The 9338-nt window shown below is 46.8% G+C and overlaps 1 long non-coding RNA gene across 1 annotated transcript; it reads right to left on the bottom strand.

The window, feature by feature from the left end:
- Nucleotides 1-1579: 1579 nt before the first annotated feature.
- On the bottom strand, nucleotides 1580-4081 carry LOC144135435 (uncharacterized). Its single transcript, XR_013315498.1, has 3 exons — nucleotides 3903-4081; nucleotides 3541-3619; nucleotides 1580-1724 (listed from the first exon to the last, which is right to left on the bottom strand). It is a non-coding gene; the product is annotated as an uncharacterized LOC144135435 (long non-coding RNA).
- Between the last annotated feature and the right edge of the window lie 5257 nt (nucleotides 4082-9338).

Genomic DNA, 9338 nt, shown 5'->3' with positions numbered 1-9338 from the left:
AAAGGCAAACACAATCATTTGGGCACATCACTTCGTGCAGCTTATTTAAATTCTGAAGTATCAGAGATATGCATGAGCTGAAAGATTCATCATCATCATCATAAACTACGTCGCACAGCTGGACAAAGGTGTCTCCCACATCCCTGCGATTAGCCCTGACCTGTGCGAACTGGTACCATTCTGTACTCGCAAATTTCCCAATCTCATCCACCCCCTTGATTCTCTATACCGCCCCTTGCAAGGTTTTCTTTCTCTTGGAATACCCCCCGTTACCGCAGTAACACTTAAGGACCTTCGGTTATCTTGCCATCGCGTTGCATGTCCTGCGGTGCCATGCTTCAGCCGGTCGACCTTGCCGCCTTTGGTGATGATGATGATGGCCTCAGCTTTTGCTGTCATTAAACTCTTCTTTCTCTACCTCGGCTATTGCCCATTTCTTCTTTATTCCAATTAGGATATCATTAACATGGCGACCCACCGCGGTGGCTCAGTGGTTAGGGCACTCGGCTACTGATACGGAGTTCCCGGGTTCGAACCCGACCACGGCGGCTGCGTTTTTATGGAGGCAAAACGCTAAGGCTCCCGTGTGCTGTGCGATGTCAGTGCACGTTAAAGATCCCCAGGTGGTCGAAATTATTCCGGAGCCCTCCACTACGGCACCTCTTTCTTCCTTTCTTCTTTCACTTCCTCCTTTATACCTTCCCTTACGGCGCGGTTCAAGTGCCCGCCGATATATGAGACAGATACTGCGCCATTTTCTTTCCCCCAAAACCAATTATTAACTCTGGCGAAGCACGACACCACAGATATCATAAATTTTGCTCATTCCCTTATCATTTATGCTTATCCTTATCCTTCCTGCCTTTTAACGTTGCACCTCAATTTTCCTTTCCTTCGCTGGCTGCGCTGTGATGGTTGTGGCGTTTGTACACAAGCGGGATTAACCTTCCAGTGGCCGGTCGGCGAATGCACCACTGGAGTCGCTTCATTGAAAAAAAAAATGTGTCTTTACCGCTGTTCCAATAATGCCAGTGTTTTCCAAAAGCTTTACGAATATTATTGTCATAGTTGGTCGCTGAGTCGGTGTTCCCTCAGGGAATACACGACGCAAGAGACGTCGTCCAAAGGAACGTTCATTAGCGGGTGAGAGAACAAACGCGGGTTGATGACACCCTAGTCGAAATCAAGAGGAAGAAAATGAGCTTGGACAGGGCATGTAATGCGAAGGCAAGATAACCGCTGGTCTTTTTTTTTATACGTCTTTATTTCTGCATAAAATAGGCCTAGCCTTGCGGCTGGTCCTTAAGGGTAACGGAGTGAATTCCAACTAAAGGAAAGCGTAACAGGGGGCGGCAGAACGTTAGGTGGGCGGATGAGATTAAGAAGTTGGCAGGCATAGGGTGGGCGCAGCTGGCAAAGGACAGGTTTAATTAGAAAGACATGGGAGAGGCCTTTGCCCTGCAGTGGGTGTAGTCAGGCTCATGATGATGATGATGATGATGATGATGATGATGATGATGATAGCCTTGAGTGTAGAGACATCTAACAATAAAACGGAAGGAGGGCAGAGTGCCTGCGGCAATCGTAACTCGTGTGTTTTTTTATTTTGCTGGAAAGTGGAGGCTCTTCTAGACGTCTCATTTCTCGAGGCAGGCCATGGTGATAAGCTGACCGAACCAGCTGGGACATTTGCAATGCCTTGGGCAATGGTCGCGCCAGCAAACCTGGAAGGAGCAATACGTGCGCTGTCATATAAGCACGCTGCCGGCGTCTAACCAAGTTTCTTGTCGATGTTAGGCGAGGATTAGTATACCGTCTGAATATAGCGCCGTTTGTGGACGGCGCATGAAACACAGCTGGTAATTTCTTTTGTACATTTGGGAAAAGCTTCAACCACAGTTGAGGAGCACACCGTGTAGTTATCTGGGCTCCGAACACTGGCGACTCCTCGCTCACGCCAAATTTTGCGGCGCTACATAGCTGGTGAAAAGTTTCCAGGCCACAGCGTCTGCTTTCGAGCCATGTGGCTGGTCATTTATGTAATTCTCAAAGCTGAAAATATCTGTACAGGGTAGGAGATGCATCGTTTTCGCCTTGTGTAACCCTGTTCGATTGAAATAGTGGTGTTAAGCGCCCGACTATATATATATATATATATATATATATATATATATATATATATATATATATATATATATATATATATATATATATATATATAACGCTTCAAAGCAGACCCTGTGACCTGGTAACTTTTGACCGAACCTGTACGTTCGCTGCTGATCCACACCAAACTGAAATACCCTATGGTCCGTGGCTGCAGGAGGAGGAGGAGGAGGAACCCTATAGACAGCCTGTAGGCAATCTATATATTAATGGCGATACACTTTTAATTGAATAGACTTTTGTTTATAAATAGTATATACAGTACGAATAGACATAATAAAATATTTAGAGGGAGGGAATAGAGTCTATAGGAAGTCTATAGACCATTTTTATAAGGGCTATGAGGAAAGGAGAGATGTGGTAACGGTACCACGCCGAGTGGCTGCATGAATCTCGAGGTTATAGATACGCAGGCAGTGAAAAAGTGCTGAAAGAAAGAAAAGGAAGGTACACAAAGCATCATTACCGAAGCCGGAAATTTACAGGCCATGACGTCGTGTTAAGTGGCTATTTTTGTTAAAGCGGAATTTATTGCCCCAGGGCATCAATGATGGGTGAAGGTGTGATGAATGATGTAGTAGAGATTAAACTAATGGAAAAAGGTCAGCTGATTTGATGAAGTCCAGTAGAGAACGATGGTAAGGTCCCCGCGTCCAGACAATGTATGAAGCAGGGTTGCTTGGTGAAAGACCTGCTACCATCAAGTGCCGGATCCTTGTAGGCTTGAGAGCTGGGCAGTCCTACAGTAAGTGATGAATGTCGGCCTCAATGTCCTCGTGTTTACATATCGGACACCCTGGCCGAGGAAGCAATTCTCGGTACTGAGGCCACTTCCGAGTGATGACTGGTGGGTCAATGAAAAAGCCAGTGGTGGTTCTAGTAAAACCGTTTAGCTGCAAATGTTAACGGTACAAAAGTCTGCAGTGAATACCGTTTGGCTGTCGCTACATGATTTGATATTGATTTCATTGACGCTATCTTCCCTAGCGTGTTTCATGATAGCGCAAGCGCCCAGCAAAGAATGATTTGAGCTTCAGGAAAGCAGACAGCCCACAGTTAGGATCGACGAATGGTTTTTGAAAATGTTTCATATTCATAGCCAGTGTTTCGAGTCTACACAAACCGGCCGTAAATGGTCTGCTACAACTGTACTTGATTAGATTTTTTTTTTCATTCCATGAGAGAAACGACACTGTTCATGCACCCGTTAGACCGCCCCGTGCCAGGAAAATTTCAGACGGTGGTTTCATTAAACGTTGTAGCACTATCACCATGAAGCACAAACAACCCATATTGAAAAAAATTGTAAGAAAAAAAATAATACACTCGTTACTATCTTCGCAGCACTAATAAGCTCAGAATATCAGTACTTACATAAGTTTTGCAAGGTCTACGCCCTTCAAACACCATTCCAAGCGAGTGAAGTTTGGTTGTATTTTGCATAGCTCCGGCACTGGAATAAGAAAAAAAAAGTTTTCAGAGGTTTGCTCGTCTGTTCGAACTCGGAAACTTATCTGCCCATTTTCTCTAAACAGATTAGTAGCTACGCTTAACAGTCGAACCGGTTATATTGCTGCGAATCTTTGTAGTGTTTACTCACAAATCGAAAGGCACGCGGCTTATACAGCGAGGTTGTGTGGACACATCAACAGAAAACGGCGACCGAAGTTTTGCCACACACAGTCGACAGATAGCGGAAACAGCCTACATAGCTTATCACCAGTGTTATCACTCACCAAGTCGCAATTGCAGCCACACACACCAGCGTAAGAATCATGATGTTGTACCCCTTGAGGAAGTTTCTGGTCATTAGCTGCGAAAAGGAGCCTCCATACCGACGCATGAGCCCTCTATAGCCATCGTTTATGGCCCGTGCAAACCGGCGGAGTTAAACCTCTTGAAAAAGATTGTTAGGTGTTCGCTTCACAGCTGCGGTTACTGAAGGATACGCCAGCTGCTGTCGAGAAAGCCTCTAAAAGCCCCCCCCCCCCCCCCCCCCTCATGCAAAGACGCACGCAAACACATGCGCGCGCGCACACACACACCTTTCTTCCGAGTGAGCAGCTCTCAAAGCACAAGAACTCGAAAACGAGCTCAGGTTAGTGCAACGGGAACAGGAATACAAATATTGAAAGACTTTCAAAAACAGCAAAATGAAAGCCAGGCGCCGATTCTGGAAAGCGCAGACTCAGCCAACAGGGAGCCTATGCTTTGAACTTGCGAACAAGTTTGGCACAGAGTATACGCAAGAAAGGTAGAACCTAACGGGAGAGCCTTGTGCTTCGGCTTATAAGCTGGCCAAAGTGAGACGGCATGTTTAAGGATGTCAAGAACAAACTTCTTTCCCCTTCAGACATGATTTCACCCGCTCTCCTGCCGACTACACAGAGGAAAATTTGTGCCCACAGTAAGGGTAAGAGTATGTAGTGGGACCATATACCCTAACTATATGCAGTAAGGGTTGAACCAGAAGGAGGAAGCGCGAAAGCAACTTCCGTCCTGGCTAATTGGAGAAACCTCCGCTAGAGCCGCAACTGGTCCGCCTAACGCTATGAACGTAACTGAAGGAGATTTTGGCTCTAGCGTCGGTAGTAAAGAACAAGATCTAACCGAAGGACGATTGTGAAAGGCGAAATGATCTCTCCATCGCTTTTGAATTTCTGACCCACGCGGCTGTTGCAGCTGCCGCCCATGCATTGCGTGTTTCGCGAACTTCGTCAGTCGTGTTATCTCGGGCACTCTCGCCTGCTTTGCGGCGCCGATCACAGATATACTTTGGCGTCATGTTGCTCGCTTACCAGGCTGCTCGCGTAGCAGCCACTCATGCCTAAACAGTTATTTCATCTTCAGAAACGCCGCTTCCATAATCTGTCTTCTTCCTTCCCCTTACAGAAATTTCTTTAGGCAGTCTTTAGACTGTCCATAGACTTCTGTCTATAAAGTATTTATACTCTTTTTAGACAAACCATAGAGATCAGTCCATTGGCAATACAAATGCTATAAACAGTCTGTAGACAATCTATAGATTTATGACCATATACTTTTAGTAGACTTTTGTCTATAGACTGTCTGTAGACTATGAATAGAGGAAAATAAATATCTATAGGAAGGCAATAGAGTCCATAAGAAGTCTGTAGACCATCTACAGACCATTTTTATAAGGGTGGCAAGGTGCCGCCCTGTCTTCCGTGTCCATCTCAACGGCTCCTGTTGGCCGCCGATAGCGTGACCTCGCCCCAACAGCGCTACCAAGGCGCTCGATACCGCCGGAATTTTCTCCAACTCGCGCAGTTTAATCGATAAAAAGGGGCCGTATATTGAGCCCCACAGTTCGTATGGTAGGACCATACAGAAAGAAAATTGAAATTTATTGATTATACGCGCACACAAGATTGGGCGAGATATATGTAAGGTGTAAGAAGATGACCACTCATGCCCTTTGTCGCCGTCACTGATAGCCAGGGTGATAGTCTCGTGCTGATGCTGCTGCCGCCGGCTGGCTGTTCTGTCCTGCTGCGCCCTAGCTGACTGATGCCTGTGTTGGTCGCCGTGACTGATCCTCTCCGCACTTGGTGGAGATGCCACAATCCTAACCTCCGACGACGCTCTGGAACTCCGCAGTCACACGGTATCAGTTCCCATGATCTTCCTCTTAGAAAGGAAGGAGATGTCTTCGCATACTGGGGACAAAAGTTTGCGGGACGCGAGTTCTAGGAAAAACGTTTATTGTACGCAGTCTATCGTTTATCGTTACACAGTCGCCTGATATTGCGAAAAGAGGAAGGAGCATTTAGGCCTTTAATGCCTTCATACATTATCAGGCGACTGGGTAGTGAGGTGGAGCTACAATAAACGTTTTTCCTGGAACTCGCGTCCCGGAAACGTTTGTCCCCAGTAGTACGCCGCGTTTGATGTGTCTAGAAAAGGACAGCGAAGTATTTTGGCATCCGGTGTCATGATTTCCTGTACCAGATCCCAATGAGTGTCGAGTGCCTAACAACGCGAATAGTACGCATTTAACATCGAAGTGAAGCAGGCATCATTGAGGCGAAGCATTCTGAATAGTGTGCCTCTAGGGTGGACGAGTAGAGCCTCAATCTTTGTGGATGAAACCGAGAGTCCCAGAGAGACAAGGTAAGCCTGAAAACACTGGAGCTCCCGCTAGGGGCGCTATTGGCGCGTTCCTCCTCAGTCTTTTCATCTCGCACGTCTTCCCTCGCTTCGATGGCGCTGGCTCCGAAGAAAGCGCTAGTTTCTTTCACTCCAGTTCCCCTTCTTCCCACCTCAGCTCTTGCCTCACCTCGCTCCCTTTTCTTCCATTTATCCTCTCCCTCTTTCCTGCCTTATCCTCTTCCTTTCACTCTCGCACTCCTTCGCTCGCTCCGCCGGTAGTGGTATGAATACTTGCTACAATCTAACACTGCGTCCTGTGTGGCGTAGTTGCGTGGTCGGAGTTGGAATAGATTCAGAATTGGAATAGTTTGGGAGCGAAAGGAAATGGACTCAGAGTTAGAATAGAATCATGATTTTAATAAAGTCAGAACTGGAATAGATTGGCGAGTGAAAGAAGAATGCTTTAGTGATTCCTCCGCATCAATCGAATTCATCTCCGCTAATTTCTGTTTGTAGCAGGTATAAAGTTATTTTGAAGCACCGTGAACATTTCTAGCGTTTGAAATACAGCTATAAGCAACTTTGAAGCTCACGATACGCAGTCACAAGTGTTGGGACACAGTTTAAGCAGTCGTATACAGTCTCGAGTGTAGCGACATCTAACAGTGAAAGGCAAGAAGGACAGAGGACCTTCGCAACTCGAATCTGGTTTGTTTATTTTGCTGGAAAGTGGAGGCTCTTCTTGACGTCTCATTTTTCGAGGCAGCGCATGGAGATATACTGACGAAACCAGCCTGGACAATCGCACCAGGGTGGACACCTGTCGTCGTAGCAGTCCTGCAAGGAACAGAACGCAGACGGTCGTATAAGCACGCTGCGGGCGTCTTACAAAGTTTCGTCTTTGTTTTAGGCCGCCGCGGTGGCTGAGTGGTTATGGCGCTTGGCTGCTGGCCCGAAAGACGCGGTTCGATCTCGGCCGCGGCGGTCGAATTTTGATGGAGGCGAAATTCTAGAGGCCCGTGTACTGTGCGATGTCAGTGCGCGTTAAAGAACCTCGGGTGGTCGAAATTTCCGGAGCCCTTCACTACGGCGTCCCTCATAGCCTGAGTCGCTTTGGGACGTTAAACCCTCATAAACCAAACCAAACCATCATCTCAGTTTTAGGCGAGGATGAGTGCAGTCTGAATAGAGTGCCATTTGTTGACGGCGCATAAAACGCCGCTGACTGTTTCGAAGCGAAAAGCTTCACTGCGCTAGGTAAGGCAGTCGTCGCGTAGGCCGGAGAATGACCTTAAACGACCTTGAGCCCAACCACATTAGCCGTGTATGACCATACGTGGTACAGTTATGGTGTTGAAGCCTTGACCGCTGACCTTGACCCATGACCTTTAGTTGACCTTTGACCCTTGAAATCCGACCTTTGACATTGGGTGACCTTCGGGTTGACCTTTTACCTTAAGGGCACCTGATGTGGTAATGTGAAGTCACGTGATGACATCCGATGGGGGTGTCGTAAGACCATGTGATGCCACGTCATAGCCACGTAGTCGTGTGAGTATATATAGAACGGCTGTCGACAGCGTGTAACGGAGCTGCCATGGACGAGCCTCAGACGTTTAGCAAGCGTCCTTACTCTTCGCTGAACTCCAGGGATAGCCAAGTTAAGCGCACGTTAGGCGCTTTGGTCACGTAGCTGCAAGGTTTTAGACTTTCGGCCTGCGGTCGCCGTAGAAAACGAGGAGCAGAAGGCTCCTTTACGAAAATTTTTGGCCAGTCTATAGAGAGTCTATACAGTTCTGTCTATGCAGTCCGTAAACAAATCCTATAATCTAGTCTATAGGCAGCAAAAATCCTATAGACAAGTCTATAGGCACTGCAAATCCTATAGACTAGTCTATATATGCAATACAAATCCTATAGACATCCTATAAACAATCTATAAATTTATCCTCATACACTTTCAGTGGATTTTTGTTTATAGGCAGTCAATAGGTTATGAATAGAAAAAAGCAAATATTTATAGGAAGGCAATAGAGGGCTATAGACCACTTTTATAAGGGCTATGATTGAAGGAGAGCCGTGGTAACTGTACCACGTCAAGTGGGTGCATGAACTCCTAGGGTATTGATACGTAGGCAGTAAAAAAGCGCAGAAAGAAGAAGAGGTCGTTAAGCGAAACATCGTTACCGAAGCAATGGAGCGTAGTGGCTCTGACGCCATGCTAAGTGGTTATGAGTGTCAAATTTCGACCACCTGGGGTTCTTTAACGTGCACCGACGTCACACAGCACACGGGCCTCTAGAATTACGCCTCCATCGAAATAAGACCGCCGCGGCCGGGAACGAACCCGCGTCTTTCGGGCCAGCAGTCGAGCGCCATAACCACTGAGCCACCGAGGCGGCTGTTGTACTTACATAAGTGTTGCAGGGTTCATTACCGTAACGTGGCATGGCACCCGAGTGAAGCCTAGCTGTATATTGAATAGCTCCAGTACTGGAATACGAAGAAAAAGATTTTCAGAGGTTTGCTTGTCTGTTTGAGCTCACGAGCATCTCTGCTCCTTTTCTCTAAACAGATCAGTAACAATAGCTAAACGGGCGTGTTGGTTATATTGCCGCTAATCTCTGCACTCTTTGGCTGTTCACCTCCAAAGGCAGGTGGCTTGATCATTTTGTTTGTGACGCGATATGCGACTAGACTTATCTCGATTTATGGTGGCCACGCGCAGCTGCTTCCACACTTTTCCAGATTGTTGTAGTTTTTGGTTGCTTATCTCGAAAGTTTCTTGGCGGCTTTAAATTGAGCTAGCAGGACACAGCGCAAGAAAGAACGGAGCACAATTAAGCACAGGGACGACAGGAGGGACCGCTGAACTAACAACTTTTATTTCGAAAAGAACCAAACCGGTATTAAAGGGGTGCATGTCAGGCCCTGTGACCCGGGAAAGAGGACAAAGAAACTATGAAAAAACAAATACAAAAACACTTCTATAAAAAAGCCCGTGACTGAATCGAAAGAAGAGTCATGACCACGCTTAACCGGGGAAGCTTTGATAAGGA

This window comes from Amblyomma americanum, chromosome 5 (assembly GCF_052857255.1).
Source record: "Amblyomma americanum isolate KBUSLIRL-KWMA chromosome 5, ASM5285725v1, whole genome shotgun sequence".
NCBI classification, from domain to species: Eukaryota; Metazoa; Arthropoda; class Arachnida; order Ixodida; family Ixodidae; genus Amblyomma; species Amblyomma americanum.
This window is presented reverse-complemented; position numbering and strand designations above follow the sequence as displayed.